Source organism: Entelurus aequoreus, linkage group LG26 (genome assembly GCF_033978785.1).
Source record: "Entelurus aequoreus isolate RoL-2023_Sb linkage group LG26, RoL_Eaeq_v1.1, whole genome shotgun sequence".
NCBI classification, from domain to species: Eukaryota; Metazoa; Chordata; class Actinopteri; order Syngnathiformes; family Syngnathidae; genus Entelurus; species Entelurus aequoreus.
Window position 1 is genome coordinate 13,262,283 of NC_084756.1, and position 17,921 is coordinate 13,280,203.

Consider the following 17,921-nt stretch of genomic DNA (forward strand, 5'->3'; position numbering starts at 1 on the left):
CGGTTAGGGCCTTGCATGGCAGCTCCCGCCATCAGTGTGAATGTGGAAATGGTGTCAAAGCGCTTTGAGTTCCTTGAAGGTAGAAAAGCACTGGCTCCCCGTTCCTCACCGGATCCACTTTAAAATCCTCCTCCTCACCCATAAAGCCCTCCACAACCAGATCCCCCTGCTACCTCACCAACCATACCCCTTCACGCAGCCTACGCTCCTCTGATGCCAACCTCCTCTCCCCACCACTCAGAACCAAGTTCCGAAACCTGGGCTGACAGAGCCTTCTCCATTGCTGCTCCCACCCTCTGGAACACTCTTCCCAAACCCATTCGTGACTGCCCAGACCTTCCCACCTTCAAAAGCCTTCTCAAAACACACCTTTTCAGATATGCTTTTAACCAATGATTAGTGTTCTGTGTCTTGTAATTGTCCTGTATTATGTATTTTACAATGTACTGCTTTTATATTTCCTGTATTTTATATTATTACTTTAAACTGTTTCATATTTTAATTTTTTCTCCTGTAAAGCGTCTTTGAGTGCTTTGAAAAGCGCTATACTAAATCAAATTTATTATTATTATTATTATTATTAAAGCACTAAAAGTATAACCCATTTATCTACAAGGTCAATGTTGTGTGACTTTGGTCAAAGTCAATATGTGTTTGGGGTCTGGTCATTTACAAAGTCAATATGCAGTGGTTCCCCCAGAAAGTTTGTTAGCGAAGGTGTTGTCTCTATAGGGCAGGGGTGTCCAAACTTTTTCCACTGAGGGCTGCACACTGAAAAATCAAAGCAAGCGGGGGCCATTTTGATATTTTTTATTTTAAAAACCAATACAATAAATGTATAAAAAAATCTATACATTTAGGCCGCCACTCAGGCTTGATCCCGGTGGACCCAAAGAGTTTTGGTCAAAAAAATTAAAAAAAATGTCATGATTTAGTTTTATCATTATTCAAAGTTTAAATCTCTAGATCAACATTAGGTCTATCTGTCAAAAAAACGTTTTTAAACATTTAAGTTGTATGCCCTTTTTGTCTCTATCCCTTAGAGATAGGGTGAGAAGCTCTGCCATCCGGGGGGGATCTCAAAGTAAAGCCGCTGCTCCTCCACATCGAGAGGAGCCAGATGAGGTGGTTCGGGCATCTGGTCAGGATGCCACCCGAACGCCTCCCTAGGGAGGTGTTTAGGGCACGTCCGACCGGTAGGAGGCCACGGGGAAGACCCAGGACACGTTGGGAAGACTATGTCTCCCGGCTGGCCTGGGAGCGCCTCTGGATCCCCCGGGAGGAGCTGGACGAAGTGGCTGGGGAGAGGGAAGTCTGGGCTTCCCTGCTTAAGCTGCTGCCCCCGTGACCCGACCTCGGATAAGCAGAAGAAGATGGATGGATGGCCCTTTTTGTCAAAGAAAACCCAGGTTTTTTATGGAAAAAAACCCACCAAATATGCAATATTTTCCCCCAATTAAATTTTAAAGTAGAATATTTGAGATTATAAAATAATTGGAGCCTTAAAAAGGTCAATAACTCATAACGACATCGAAATTTTTTGAGCAATGACACACGCAAAAAAAAAATCCCACTAAAATTTTTTGGGGATCCAAAAGGGTCATGTTAAAAAATAAATTATACTTTCTTTTTTTTTTTTACTGATTACTTTTAGCACAATAATCTTGATCAGCTTCAGATCTGTCCGTCAATTCTAAGTTTTATTGTTGTTTGTTTTTTGTTTGTTCGTTTTAGGCCCTTCTTTTAAAAAAAACAACAGCTCAGTTTTTTATATGGCAAACACAAAATATGCAACATTTTCCCCAAAGAATATCTCAAAGTGGAATATTTAATGTGACGTAATTGGAGCCTTGAATAGGTCAATAATTCATAATGACGTTGATTTTGATTAAATAATATTTTTTAAAGAAAGAAACAGCCTACATGGCAGCTTTGTGTTATTAGAGTAAACATTGCAACATTTTCTTGTTACATTTCACCCGTTTGCTCTTTTATACCACGTTTGTTTGGGGTTTTTTTATCGTATTTTTAGAATGTGTCGTGGGGCCGTTAAAAAATGACCTGCGGGCCGCAAATGGCCCCCGGGCCGCACTTTGGACACCACTGCTATAGGGGGAGGGAGCGTTTCCCGGGACAGGTGGCATGACGGGGGTAGTGGTTGGGTGGGTGTAAGGAAGGTGTGAGGTAGCGACTTGTCCAGGGTGCACCCCGCCTTCCGCCCAAATGCAGCTGAGAGGCTCCAGCACCCCCTGCGACCCCAATAGTGACAAGCGGTAGAAAATGGATGGATGGGTTTTATTTGGGGTCTGGGCAGGTAAACTACAAGGTCAACATGTATTTTTAATTTGTGTCATGGTTTTATTTGGGGTCAGGTCAACTACAAGGTCAACATGTATTTAATTTGTCCTCATGGTTTTATTTGGGGTCGGGTCAACTTCAAGGTCAACATGTATTTAATTTGTCCTCATGGTTTTGATCAACATGTATGTATTTTGTGTCCTCATGGTTTTGGTCAACATGTATGTATTTTGTGTCCTCATGGTTTTGGTCAACATGTATGTATTTTGTGTCCTCATGGTTTTGGTCAACCACAAGGTCAATATGTATATAATTTGTGTCCTCATGGTTTTATTTGGGGTCAGGTCAACTACAAGGTCAATATGTATTTAATTTGTCCTCAGTTTTATTTGGGGTCACGTCAACTACAAGGTCAATATGTATTTAATTTGTGTCCTCATGGTTTTATTTGGGGTCAGGTCAACTTCAAGGTCAACATGTATTTAATTTGTCCTCATGGTTTTTGTCAACTACAAGGTCAACATGTATGTATTTTGTGTCCTCATGGTTTTATTTGGGGTTAGGTCAACTACAAGGTCAACATGTATTTTGTGTCCTCATGGTTTTGGTCAACATGTATGTATTTTGTGTCCTCATGGTTTTATTTGGGGTTAGGTCGACTACAAGGTCAACATGTATGTATTTTGTGTCCTCATGGTTTTGGTCAACTACAAGGTCAATATGTATTTAATTTGTGTCCTCATGGTTTCATTTGGGGTCAGGTCAACTACAAGGTCAATATGTATTTCATTTGTCCTCATGGTTTTATTTGGGGTCAGGTCAACTACAAGGACAATATGTATATAATTTGTGTCCTCATGGTTTTATTTGGGGTTAGGTCAACTACAAGGTCAACATGTATGTATTTTGTATCCTCATGGTTTTGGTCAACTACAAGGTCAATATGTATTTAATTTGTGTCCTCATGGTTTTATTTGGGGTCAGGTCAACTACAAGGTCAATATGTATTTAATTTGTCCTCATGGTTTTATTTGGGGTCAGGTCAACACGTATTTAATATGTCCTCATGGTTTTTGTCAACTACAAGGTCAACATGTATTTTGTGTCCTCATGGTTTTGGTCAACTACAAGGTCAACATTATGTATTTTGTGTCCTCGTGGTTTTGGTCAACATGTATGTATTTTGTGTCCTCATGGTTTTGGTCAACATGTATGTATTTTGTGTCCTCATGGTTTTGGTCAACCACAAGGTCAATATGTATATAATTTGTGTCCTCATGGTTTTATTTGGGGTCAGGTCAACTACAAGGTCAATATGTATTTCATTTGTCCTCATAGTTTTATTTGGGGTCACGTCAACTACAAGGTCAATATGTATTTAATTTGTGTCCTCATGGTTTTATTTGGGGTCAGGTCAACTTCAAGGTCAACATGTATTTAATTTGTCCTCATGGTTTTTGTCAACTTCAAGGTCAACATGTATTTAATTTGTCCTCATGGTTTTTGTCAACTACAAGGTCAACATGTATGTATTTTGTGTCCTCATGGTTTTATTTGGGGTTAGGTCAACTACAAGGTCAACATGTATTTTGTGTCCTCATGGTTTTATTTGGGGTCACGTCAACTACAAGGTCAATATGTATTTAATTTGTGTCCTCATGGTTTTATTTGGGGTCAGGTCAACTTCAAGGTCAACATGTATTTAATTTGTCCTCATGGTTTTTGTCAACTACAAGGTCAACATGTATGTATTTTGTGTCCTCATGGTTTTATTTGGGGTTAGGTCAACTACAAGGTCAACATGTATTTTGTGTCCTCATGGTTTTGGTCAACATGTATGTATTTTGTGTCCTCATGGTTTTATTTGGGGTTAGGTCAACTACAAGGTCAACATGTATGTATTTTGTGTCCTCATGGTTTTGGTCAACTACAAGGTCAATATGTATTTAATTTCTGTCCTCATGGTTTTATTTGGGGTCAGGTCAACTACAAGGTCAATATGTATTTAATTTGTCCTCATGGTTTTATTTGGGGTCAGGTCAACTACAAGGACAATATGTGTATAATTTGTGTCCTCATGGTTTTATTTGGGGTCAGGTCAACTTCAAGGTCAACATGTATTTAATGTGTCCTCATGGTTTTGGTAAACTACAAGGTCAACATTATGTATTTTGTGTCCTCATGGTTTTGGTCAACATGTATGTATTTTGTGTCCTCATGGTTTTGGTCAACATGTATGTATTTTGTGTCCTCATGGTTTTGGTCAACATGTATGTATTTTGTGTCCTCATGGTTTTGGTCAACCACAAGGTCAATATGTATATAATTTGTGTCCTCATGGTTTTATTTGGGGTCAGGTCAACTACAAGGTCAATATGTATTTCATTTGTCCTCATAGTTTTATTTGGGGTCACGTCAACTACAAGGTCAATATGTATATAATTTGTGTCCTCATGGTTTTATTTGGGGTCAGGTCAACTACAAGGTCAATATGTATTTCATTTGTCCTCATAGTTTTATTTGGGGTCACGTCAACTACAAGGTCAATATGTATTTAATTTGTGTCCTCATGGTTTTATTTGGGGTCAGGTCAACTTCAAGGTCAACATATATTTAATTTGTCCTCATGGTTTTTGTCAACTACAAGGTCAACATGTATGTATTTTGTTTCCTCATGGTTTTATTTGGGGTTAGGTCAACTACAAGGTCAACATGTATGTATTTTGTGTCCTCATGGTTTTGGTCAACTACAAGGTCAACATGTATTTTGTGTCCTCATGGTTTTGGTCAACTACAAGGTCAACATTATGTATTTTGTGTCCTCATGGTTTTATTTGGGGTCAGGTCAACTACAAGGTCAATATGTATTTAATTTGTGTCCTCATGGTTTTATTTGGGGTCAGGTCAACTACAAGGTCAGTATGTATGTATTTTGTGTAATGGTTTTGGTCAACGTGTATGTATTTTGTGTCCTCGTGGTTTTGGTCAACTACAAGGTCAACATGTATGTATTGTGTCCTCATGGTTTTTGTCAACTACAAAGTCAACATTATGTATATTGTGTCCTCATGGTTTTATTTGGGGTCAGGTCAACTACAAGGTCAACATGTATGTATTTTGTGTCCTCATGGTTTTGGTCAACTACAAGGTCAACATGTATGTATTTTGTGTCCTCATGGTTTTGGTCAACTACAAGGTCAACATGTATGTATTTTATGTCCTCATGGTTTTATTTGTGGTCAGGTCAACTACAAGGTCAACATGTATGTATTTTGAGTCCTCCATGGTTTTGGTCAACATTGTGTATTTTGTGTCCTCATGGTTTTGGTCAACTAACAAAGTCATCATTATGTATTTTGTGTCCTCATGGTTTTGGTCAACTACAAGGTCAACATGTATGTATTGTGTCCTCATGGTTTTGGTCAACTACAAGGTCAACATGATGTATTTTGTGTCATGGTTTTGGTCAACATGTAAATGTATTTTGGTCAATATTTATTGTGTCCTCGTGGTTTTGATCAACTACATGGTCAGTATGTATGTATTTTGTGTCCTCATGGTTTTGGTCAACTACATGGTCAGTATGTATGTATTTTGTGTCCTCATGGTTTTGGTTAACATTTTTGTAATGTATATGTATTTTGTGTCAGTTTTGGTCAACTACAAGGTCGACATGTATGTGGGGTTTGGTCAACTACAAGGTCGACATGCATGTGGGGTTTGGTCAACTACAAGGTCGACATGTATTTGATTTGTGTCCTCTTGGTTAACTACAAGCTCCTCTTTCACATAACTCAATTGTAGGTTCTCTTTTGGTCTCATCCCAGAAAACCTGATGGTCGTCTATCAGCTGGATGAGCTTGCGCATCTTCCTCCGACATCTCATCTTCTACCTTGGCCTCCAAACCACCAACAAGTTGCTCTGATTTATAGTTTTGGTTGCTGGGTTGTGTGTTTTGACTCCTCGTGTGCGTCCAGTATGTCCTTCACAAAGCTATGGCTGATTTCAGTAGGTGGTTCTTCATCCTCAAAAATAGGTATTTAGTGTGTATCCTCAAAACAAGTCTTCAGAAGATTAGGACCATTGGGGTCTTGGGGATTTCTAACTCCACTGACAGTTGGTCCTTTTTGGTCTCCTACGGGCGTTTCCTCTCCGCTGCGGGCGTGCCTCCGCAAGAGATCTGCAATCAACACACCTGCCCGTGATGAGCGACCAGCCTTCATAAGCCAGCGTGTCTTAAGATCCAGTGCCAGAACGTAGCTTCTTGTACCCAGAACAGTAAGCCAACACGTCTTCAGCCTTCTCTCTCCCTGTGTTCCCTTCCCGTTGTGTTCACCGTCTCTCGTGTCGTCCTCCAGCTTTCCAACGTCCTTCCTGGCCCTCGAGCTGTGTGTCTCGTCTACCTGGACCCCCTTTGGATTCCCTCTTTTCTTCCTGGACTTCGACCTCACGCCTGCCCACTGACCACGACGCCTCGCTCCTGTCCTCAACCATCCACCTCCCCTCTGACGTCCGAGCCTGTGTTTTCCCCTTTTGGACTTTTGCCTCATTCTCAACACGCACACTCAACGCCCTCTGGTGACCACGCTCAGATAATACTTACACATAGTCACACTACATCTCTTTAAGCTAATCACACACTGCACTCACATACTGAGTTGTCAATAAACACGCTGACAGCTAACGACGTCATCGCCTCTCTGCCGTCTTCTTCTCCCGCTGTCCCGTCATACAATGTTATATATTCTTTCGTTCGTTCGTTCATTCATGTGTGATTTGTCATCATTCTTACACCATGAACTGCAACAACACTACACAACTTACACAATGTTTTCCATTTATTCATTCATTAATTCATGGGTTGCTAACTTATCATTCTTACACCATGCACTGCAACACTAACGAACTCTCACACAATGTTCTCCATTCATTCATTACTTTTATTCATTAATTATCAATCAATCAAAGTTTACTTATATAGCCCTAAATCACGAGTGTCTCAAAGGGCTGCACAAGCCACAATGACATCCTCGGCTCAGATCCCACATCAGGGCAAGAAAAAACTCAACCCGATGGGATACAATAAGAAACCTCGGAGGGTACCGCAGATGTGTCTAGCAGCTGCATTTTGTACCAACTGTAATTTTTTAATGCTAGACACAGGGAGGCCCGAAAATATGTTACAGTAATCGAGACGTAACGAAGGCATAAATAATGATCTCAGCGTCGCTAGTGGATAAAATGGAACGAATTTTAGCGATTATTACGGAGATGAAAGAAGGCCGTTTTAGTAACACACAATGTGTGACTCAAGAGTTGGGTCGAAGATAATACCCAAATTCTTTACAGAGTCGCCTTGTGTAATAGTTTAATTGTCAAATGTTAAGGTGGTATTATTAAATAGGTGTCGGTGTCTAGCAGGACCGATAATCAGCATTTCAGTTTTCTTAGCATTGAGATGCAAAAAGTTAGCAGGCATCCATTGTTTAATTTCATTAAGACACGCCTCCAGCTGACTACAATCTGGCATGTTGGTCAGCTTTAGGGGCATGTAGAGTTGGGTGTCATCAGCATAACAGTGAAAGCTAACACCGTATTTGCGCATGTTGTCACCTAGCGGCAGCATGTAGATGCAGAAGAGTACAGGGCCAAGAACCGAACCCTGGGGAACTCCACACGTTACCTTAAAGGCCTACCGAAACCCACTACTCCCGACCACGCAGTCTGATAGTTTATATATCAATGATGAAATCTTAACATTGCAACACATGCCAATACGGCCGGGTTAACTTATAAAGTGCAATTTTAAATTTCCCGCCACACTTCCGGTTGAAAACGTTTTTTTATGCTGACGTATGCGTGTGACGTCAAGGGTTGGTACGGGAGTATACGGACCTATTGAATCCTATACAAAAAACTCTGTTTTCATCTCAAAATTCCACAGTATTCTGGACATCTGTGTTGGTGAATCTTTTGCAATTTGTTTAATGAACAATGGAGACTGCAAAGAAGAAAGTCGTAGGTGGGATCGGTGTATTAGCGGCGGACTACAGCAACACAACCAGGAGCACTTTGAGGATAGCAGACGCGCTAGCCGAACGACCTCACCTTGACTTCCTCCGTCTCCGGGCCGCCAACCGCATCGGTGATCGGGTGAAGTCCTTCGTCGTACCGCCGATCGCTGGAACCCAGGTGAGCACGGGTCGTGATGAGCAGATGAGAGCTGGCGTAGGTGCAGAGCTAATGTTTTTAGCATAGCTCTGTCGAGGTTCCGTAGCTAAGTTAGCTTCAATGGCGTCGTTAGCAACAGCATTATTAAGCTTCGCCAAGCTGGAAAGCATTAACCGTTTATTTACATGTCCAGAGTTTGGTGGTAGTGTTGTTTTTCTGTCTTTCCTTCCAGTCAGGGACTTATTTGTTTTGTTTCTATATGCAGTAAAGCCCGATGCTATTACGTTAGCTCAGTAGCTAAAGAGCTTCACCGATGTATTGTCGTGGAGATAAAAGTCACTGTGAATGTCCATTTCGCGTTCTCGACTCTCATTTTCAAGAGGATATAGTATCAGAGGTGGTTTAAAATACAAATCCGTGATCCACAATAGAAAAAGGAGAAAGTGTGGAATCCAATGAGCCAGCTTGTACCTAAGTTACGGTCAGAGCGAAATAAGATATGTCTTGCACTGCATTCAAGTCGTTAACTCTGACGTTCTTCATCCACGAATCGTTCATCCTCGCTCAAATTAATGGGGTAATCGTCGCTTTCTCTGTCCGAATCTCTCTCAATCCATTGTAAACAATGGGGAATTGTGAGAAGTCCTTCCTCCGGTGACGTCACGCTATTTCCGGTACAGGCAAGGCTTTTTTTTATCAGCGAGCAAAAGTTGCAACTTTATCGTCGATGTTCTCTACTAAATCCTTTCAGCAAAAATATGGCAATATCGCGAAATGATCAAGTATGACACATAGAATGGATCTGATATCCCCGTTTAAATAAAAAAAATTCATTTCAGTAGGTCTTTAACATAGTCCGAGGTCACATTGTTATGGGAGACGCACTGCATCCTGTCAGTAAGATAAGAGTTAAACCAAGACAAGGCTAAGTCTGACATACCAATACGTGTTTTGATACGCTCTAGTAAAATATTATGATCGACGGTATCGAAAGCAGCGCTGAGATCAAGAAGCAGCAACATAAATGATACGTCGGCATCCATCGTTAGCAATAGATCATTAGTCATTTTTGCGAGGGCTGTCTCTGTAGAGTGATTTGCCCTGAAACCAAATTGAAAGGGTTTACAGAGATTGTTAGACACTAAGTGTTCATTTAGCTGCTGTGCAGCAATTTTTTTTTTTTTAGAGGATTTTCGAAATAAATGGAAGGTGGGACACCGGCCGGTAGTTTACCATGAGGTAGGGCCGATTACTTTTTTAAATTGGCAAATATATTTGGCAGTCATCTGCATACAAATGATAAAAGATGCCATGCTTTCTGAATATTGCACCAAAGGGAATGATATACAGTGGAGTGGGTTCAGGAATTGATCCTTGGGGCACTCCACAGTCATGGATGAAGATGAGTTCCCCAATCTTTCACAGAAATTTCTCCCTGACAGGTAAAACCTGAACCACTTCAGAGCAGTCCCCTATAGTCTTCCAAACGAGATACAAGAATTGCATGGTCAACTGCGTCAAAAGCAGCAGTCACGTCTAACAGCAATACAATGGCTGAACTGCCAGAATCCGTCATTAAAAACAAGTCATTATAAACCAGAGATGTCAAACATGCGGCCCAGGGGCCGGATCAGGCCCGCGAAATGAGTTTGCTAAGTGTAAAATTGAGCTGCATTTTTAAACTAAATAAACTGCTGTTCTAAATGTGTCCACTGGGTGTCGCAATAGCATTTATAGAATGCAAGGAAAATGGGTGATACCGGGGCGAGCAAGTATACCAAGCAGGAGGTACACGGTAAAGCACGGAGGTGACCCCTGCCCTTTGACCCAAAGTAAAACAAACAGGAATACAGAAGAAAAATTGGTAATCCCACTTAAAATACTGCATGAGACACTGCACATTGATATACACTATATTTCCAAAAGTATTTGGCCACCCATTCAAATGATCAGAATCAGGTGTCCTAATCACTTGGCCAGGCCACAGGTGTATAAAATCAAGCACTTAGGCATGGAGACTGTTTCTACAAACATTTGTGAAAGAATGGGCCGCTCTCAGGAGCTCACTGATTTCTAGCGTGGAACTGTCATAGGATGCCACTTGTGCAACAAATCCAGTCGTGAAATGTCCTCGCTCCTAAATATTCCAAAGTCAACTGTCTGCTTTAATATAAGAACATGGAAGAGTTTGGGAACAACAGCAACTCAGCCACCAAGTGGTAGGCCACATAAACATACAGAGAGGGGTCAGCGGAGGAATTATGGTGTGGGGTTGTTTTTCAGGAGTTGGGCTTGGCCCCTTAGTTCCAGTGAAAGGAACTTTGAATACTCCTCCTACTTATAGCACACACAGTCACACATATATAAGACTTTGGGGGATTGTCCTGCGGGGAGGCATGGCGGGTGGATGAGGATTCCTCCTATGGGGCTCCAGTCCTCCTGTCTTGTCCCCTGCTCGTCCATCCCTCAATCTTAGCTGCATATTAGACACTTAGGATTTGGGGGGCTCGGCTTGGTTGGGACCCACCAAGACCTAGATATCCCCCAATTTTAATCACATTATTAGTTCCCACAAGCATACATATCTCACTCACGCTACAGTACACGCATCAATAGGGACTGGAGGTCGGCTGTAATGGCTGACCTCCTAATTTTAACTACACAGTAGACACTCTGGGGGCCTTGTACACATGCATGTGGGGGGGTTGGGGTTCGGCGCACCCCTCATTGCCTCGTTGTCCGGCGCGGATAGCGGGGACTGCGGTTTGGTGGCCTGCCAAGCTTTTATTCATTTATTTTTATTTTTTTTTAATGTATTTTTTATTTTTATTTTTATTATTTACTTATTTTAATTTTATTTTTATTTTATTTATTTATTTGTATTTATTTTTAATTTAATTGTATGTTTTTTTTTGTTTTTTTTTATTTTAATTTTATTTTTTTAAAATGTGTATTATTATTTTTGTTTAATCGTATTATTTATTTGTGTGTGGTGTCGCGCGGGTCTCGCTTCCTGTTTGGTGGTGTCCGTTCCCGTGTGGCCCGACCTTGCGCTGTGGGGTCTCTGTTGGTGACTTGATGTGGTGGCGGCGCGGCGCCCATGTCTGGTCTGGATGCTGTGTCTCGGTTGTTTGGGCAGTGGTGTGTTTGTGCGGGTTTGGGTTGGGGTGGTGGGGTCTTTTGGTGGGGGGAGGGGGGGGGAGTGTTGGTGTATCTTGTTTGCGTGTTGGCGTTTGGGCTAGCTGGCGGGCTGGTGGGCTGGCGCTGGCTGGTCTCCGTGATCCTGTTGGCGTGTGGTTGCCGGTCGCAGTTTTTTTTTTGATCACTTTGATTTGATTGGGTGGTGCAGGCTGTCTGGGGGTGTTGCGGCTCCTGTTTCTGCTGCCGTTTGTTTGTGGTGTGGGCGCCTGTGGCTGCTAGGTCTGGTGCAGGGGGGTGGCTGATGTTGTGACTGGTGGCAGCGCGCGCGCGTGGTGGTTGTCGGGGCTGACAAACTGTGTATATGTGTGTGTATATGTATGTACAGTATGTATATGTATATATATATATATATATATATATATATATATATATATGTGTGTGTATGTATATATATATGTATGTATATTTCTGGGGGTACGTTCTGGGCCTGCCTGTCAGGTGGGGGTCGGCGCCTCAGGCTACTGCATCCGGACTGCGTGTCTGGAGCTCCTGGGTCCCACCGTCCATCCCTTCCGGGTGCCCGTCTTGGTTGGGGCCTGCTGGGTCTAGTCCCTGCGTCTACTGTGGTAGCTTGGTGCTGCAGGGTATTCCGATGTGCTGCGAGTCGGCCAGTTGTTGGGTAGTGACCTTGTGTGTCAGCATGTCTGTGGTCTTCTTTTAATTCTTTTTTAAAATATATTTAATTATTATTATTATTATTTTTTTTTTATATATATATTTTATTAATATTATTATTTTTTATTTTCTTATTTTTTATTTTTTTCCCTTACCTCAGGGGGGGACTCTGCGGGCGGTTGCTGGTTGTTCCATCTCCATCGTTGGGGTCCCTGCGGGTGGGGTGGGTGGTTCTCGTGGTCCTGTGGCGGCCGACTTGGGTGGGGTGGCCGGAGGCTGGCCGGGGACTGGCCTCGCCGCGCTCTCCGGGGGTGGGGGGTGGGCTCATGGGGGCCCGGTTGCCAGTGGGGCGGGGGAAGTCTTCCCGTCCGGTTGCTGGGGGTCTCCGGGCCCCTCGGGCGGGGCGTCCCGCCTTTCTGCCCGTGTGGGGTGCGGTCTCTCGCTGGCTCGGGGTCTGGCTGTCCCCTGCTTTTCTCGTGCCTTGTCCTCTGCCGGGTGCGTCTGTCTGCTGCCTGCTGCTGGCCCTTGTGGGTGGCGCGGTGGGCCAGGCTCTGGGGTTCCTGACGCTGTCCGGCTTGGCTGCGTGGGGGCGGTGGTCCCTGGTTCCCTGGGCACCACACCTACTGTTTGTGGGTTGGGTTCTCGGGGAGGCTGGGGCCGTACTCTGGCTCCCACACACACTGGGAGTCAAATGTATTGTACACACAAATTCACATATACTCACATACAAACATACATACATACACACATACATAGGTACCTACGCTCCCACATACATATACAAATACAGTACATATTTACACACTCAAAGTTCGTACATCCACACGCACATTCATTATACAAACATACACATACACATACTGTACATATACACTCACTGTACAAACACACATACTGTACATATACATTCACTGTACAAACACACACATACACATACTGTACATATACATTCACTGTACAAGCACACATATACACATACTGTACATATACAAGTACACATGCACACATACACTCATGCACATAATCACGTTTCATCAAACATATATTAACGTTGTTGCCTTAGGGTAAACTGGGTATAACACATGGCACACTGACAAAGCTTAACCTATTGTTACTATAACAATCTACAAGGTTAATGTAGGTTGCTTCTCTTTCTTCCCCTCCATTTTTCTGCATTCTTTCGCATCTCATGTTATCATTATGTATATGTATTGTTGCATTTGAACAACTGTATTGTTGATAATAAAGGTAAAGTATTGGTATTGTTCATTATCAATAGCACTATTTCTATTGGTATTCGTATTGCTCCATTTTTAGTGTAATAATGCTCATTGTCATTTCTGTATTATTTTTTATTTTCGCTAACTGCTTATTTGCTATTATTTACCATCATATTTGTACATGTCGTATTTGCTGATGTTGCTCTGTTGTTGTTGTTGTTGTGTTTGCTGTTGTTGTTTTTGTCTCTGTCTAATCCCCCTCTTGTCCCCACAATTCCCCCCTCTGTCTTTCTTTTTTTTCTCTTTCTATCCCCTCCTGCTCCGGCCCGGCTGCACCAAATGATAATATAAATACATTTAATAAAGTCAAATACAAATAAGGCAACAAGAGAAGTATCCTACACTTCTCTTTTGTAAAGTAAATCTGAACAGCCGATATGGGCATCTACATCTACTATATGATTTGCCTGAGAAGCTGGACAGGACAAAAAAAAAAAAAGAATACTCCAGGATACCAAAACATTTTGGACAATTCCATGCTCCCAAACTTGTGGGACCAGTTTGGAGCGGGCCCCTTCCTCTTCCAACATGACTGCACGATTGCACATAGCAAGGTCCATAAAGACATGGATGACAGAGTCTGGTGTGGATGAACTTGACTGGCTTGCACAGAGTCCTCACCTGAACCCGATAGAACACCTTTGGGATGAATTAGAACGGAGACTGAGGGCCAGGCCTTTTCGACCAACAATCAGTGTGTGACCTTACCAATGCGCTTTTGGAAGAATGGTCAAATTCCTATAAACACACCTTGTGGACAGCCTTCCCAGAAGAGTTGAAGCCGTAATAGCTGCAAAAGGTGGACCAACATCATATTGAACCATATGGGTTAGGAATGGGATGGCACTTCAAGTTCATACGTGAGTCGAGGCAGGTGGCCAAATACTTTTGGCAATATAGTGTAGTTCTGGGAAAACTATTGTCTTCTTTGCAAATTTAAAGAAATTGAACAGTGGAAATCACAAATGAGGTCATTGATACATAGAAGCGTTTTTATTCATACTTTATTTTGTTTTCGTTCAATCGTAGATGGGCTGTGACTTAAAGTTTAATTGGTTTGTAGACACACTGAGATTAAGTCTAAGTTCATTGTGTTCTTCGTGGTGTTTTTGAACCTGCACCAATTTTTTCCTCAGAATTTTCAACTATCTTGAAGTGTTTTGCCAAGAGGGTTGTTAGTGATATTTACATTTTCAGAATGCGCTTGTTCTATTTTGGGCCGAAGTAAGACAAAAGAAAACAATTTTGAAGTTGTCTTTATTTTTAAGTTATTATGCCATGATTTACCCCGTCCGGCCCACGTAGGAATAGATTTTCCTCCATGCGGCCCCTGAGCTAAAATGAGTTTGACACCCCTGTTATAAACCTTTAAGAGTGCAGACTCGGTGCTATGGTAGGCTCTGTAACCTGACTGAAAAGTATCAAAAATGCCACTGTCATTTAAAAAAGGCTGTGTCTGCGTAAAAACACTCTTCTCTAAAATCTTGGATACACACGGGAACTTAGGCCGGGAGTTGGACAAGACAGAAGGGTCAAGGCTGGTCTCTTTTAACAAAGGTTCAACATCTGCCTTAATACAGTGGGAAGGCACAACCCCAGAAGTCATGCTGTTGTTGACTCTATCCTTCACGGTAGTTGCCCATACCTCCTTGAAGAAGAGAGGCTGGACAGGGTCAGTGGGAGAAGAGCTAGCTTTCAGTTTACTAATCAAGTCAGTGAGAGCTGACAGTGACACAGGTTCAAACTCATTAAAAACCTTCACACAATTTGTTGACGTTGCAAGAATAAAAGACGGGGGTGATATGTTAGCTCTGACAGTAGCAACCTTGTTACCGTAATTTCCGGACTATAAGCCGCTACTTTTTCCTCTCGTTCTGGTCCCTGCGGCTTATACAAGGGTGCGGCTTATTTACGGCCTGTTCTTCTCCGACACCGACGAAGAGGATTTCGGTGGTTTTAGTACGCAGGAGGAAGACGATGACACAATGATTAAAGACTGACTTTTCATATACCGGTAGGCTGGTTATTTTGATAACGTACAGGCGAGCACTTTGTATTACTTTGCACCGTTGTATTATTTGTACTCTGCACGAATGCTGTTCGCCATGTCAAAGATGTGAAAGTTTGATTGAAAGATTTATTGTTAATAAATGGGACGCTTTGCGTTCCCAAACAGTCATCTCTGTCCCGGCAATCCCCTCCGTGGTAGCAGGAACCCCTATATACTACGGTAATTACACATCAAAACCCTGCGGCTTATAGTCGGGTGCGGCTTATATATGGAGCAATCTGTATTTTCCCCTAAATTTAGCTGGTGCGGCTTATAGTCAGGTGCGGCTTATAGTCAGGAAATTACGGTATTTAAAAAGTGCAACACATTTCCAGCATGGTGGATGGACTGGGATTTAAAATGGAACCAATAGTAAAATGTAAAATATAAAATGTCATCCAAACACCGCGGGGACATGAAGGGCCAAATGGGACAAAATCAATCAATTAAATAAATAAATGCATCTCTAGATAATTACTTAAATGTGTCATTATTAACTCTGTGAATGTTTCAAAACATTTTTCTACACCAAAATGAATCTATTTTTTATATACTTCTTTTTCTCCAGATTTTGGCACACTTTTCCTCCCACATTTTTCATCCGATTCAAACCGTTCTAACTTCAAACAGTTCAGCCTATTCGGGGAATCCCGGGCTTTCTATTGACAAATTCCAAAAATTCCCAGATTTTCTGGTTTTTCACTTTCACCATTTCCACATTTTTCAACCTATTCAAGCTGTTCCACCTTCAACACATTTCACCCATCCATCCATCCCTTTTCTACCGCTTGTCCCTTTCGGGATCACGGGGGGGTGTTGGAGCCTATCTCAGCTGCATTCGGGCGGAAGGCGGTGTACACCCTGGACAAGTCGCCACCTCATCACAGGGCCAACACAGATAGACAGACACCATTCACACACTAGGGACCATTTAGTGTTGCCAATCAACCTATCCCCAGGTGCATGTCTTTGGAGGTGGGAGGAAGCCGGAGTACCCGGAGGGAACCCACACAGTCACGGGGAGAACATGCAAACTGAAGATTCAAACTACCATTTATCCAAGTTCCAAAAAATTCCAGGATTTTCCAGAATTCCTGGTTTTCCAAAGCCCTATTTCCACCCTTTATTCTGGCAACGACTCCCTCCACATTTTCCCACGCATTTCAACCATTCCACCGTCAAAACATTCCTCTTAATTAGGACCAAAAAACTAAGTTGTTTTTTGAACTGGTAAAATTCCGGTTTTCTCGAAATTCCTTAATACCATTTTTCTCAATTCAGCATGTTACTACTTCAACATTTCTCGACCGATTTTAAAAATGTAAACACCAAACATTTCAACTCATTCGGAACATTAAAGTTTTTTACCGTTTTCAAAAAATTGTGCGCTTTTTCCGAAATTCCACAATTTTTGGGAAATTCCCATTTAAGTCAATGGGACATTCTTCTAAGTTTCACAATTCCCGCATTTTTCATCTGATTCAAACTGTTCCAACTTCAAAATACTCAACCTGTTTGGGAATTGTGTGCTCTACTTCAACAATCATAAAACAATTCCCGGATTTCCCATAATTCCTTTTTTTTTTTTTTTTTCATTTTCCCCATTCAAAATGAATTGTCCGTTTTTCAAACTTCCACAATTCCCATATTTTCAACCTATTCAAACCATTCCAACATCAACACATTCCACTCATCCTGGACATTCAAACTAATACTTTCCCAAGTTCCAAATCAAATTACGGTTTTCCTGACAATTCAAACTATTCTTACATTCATACTACATTCTGTCAGCATTTCAGTTCAACTTCAGCATTGTAGCATTCACACGCAATTCCTTCAGGAATTGCCTCATCTACAGGTAGTTATAATTTGAATTTAATACAAAACTATGTTATGTAATGTGTCAGTGTTTTAAAATGTCAACTTACATCCAATTCTTTAATCATTTAATTATTAATTATTGATTTCATTATTTTATGATTAAATAATTGTTCTTCAAATCAGGAACACAATGTAATACAAAGTGTTTTTGTGATAACCTACAAACAATTATTCCAACATTCATGATTTAATTATTTCACAATTTATTTAGTTATTTCATGATTTAAATCCAAATCCACTTTATTTATATTGCACAACCACACTGTTATCAGAGTGCTGCACATAAAAAACAATACAAATAATTTAAATTGAAAGCATTTAAAATAACAAATAAAATAATACAATCAATTGAAAAGTAAATACATTTAATATTTTTAAAATGTTGTTTTATTTAATAATAAAATGAATTGATGACACATTTAAG

The 17,921-nt window shown here is 41.4% G+C and overlaps 1 long non-coding RNA gene across 1 annotated transcript; it reads left to right on the top strand.

Moving 5' to 3' along the window:
* Positions 1 to 3,841: 3,841 nt before the first annotated feature.
* On the top strand, positions 3,842 to 6,932 carry LOC133643071 (uncharacterized). The gene is made up of 3 exons (XR_009824645.1): positions 3,842 to 4,034; positions 5,053 to 6,577; positions 6,658 to 6,932. It is a non-coding gene; the product is annotated as an uncharacterized LOC133643071 (long non-coding RNA).
* Positions 6,933 to 17,921: the final 10,989 nt, after the last annotated feature.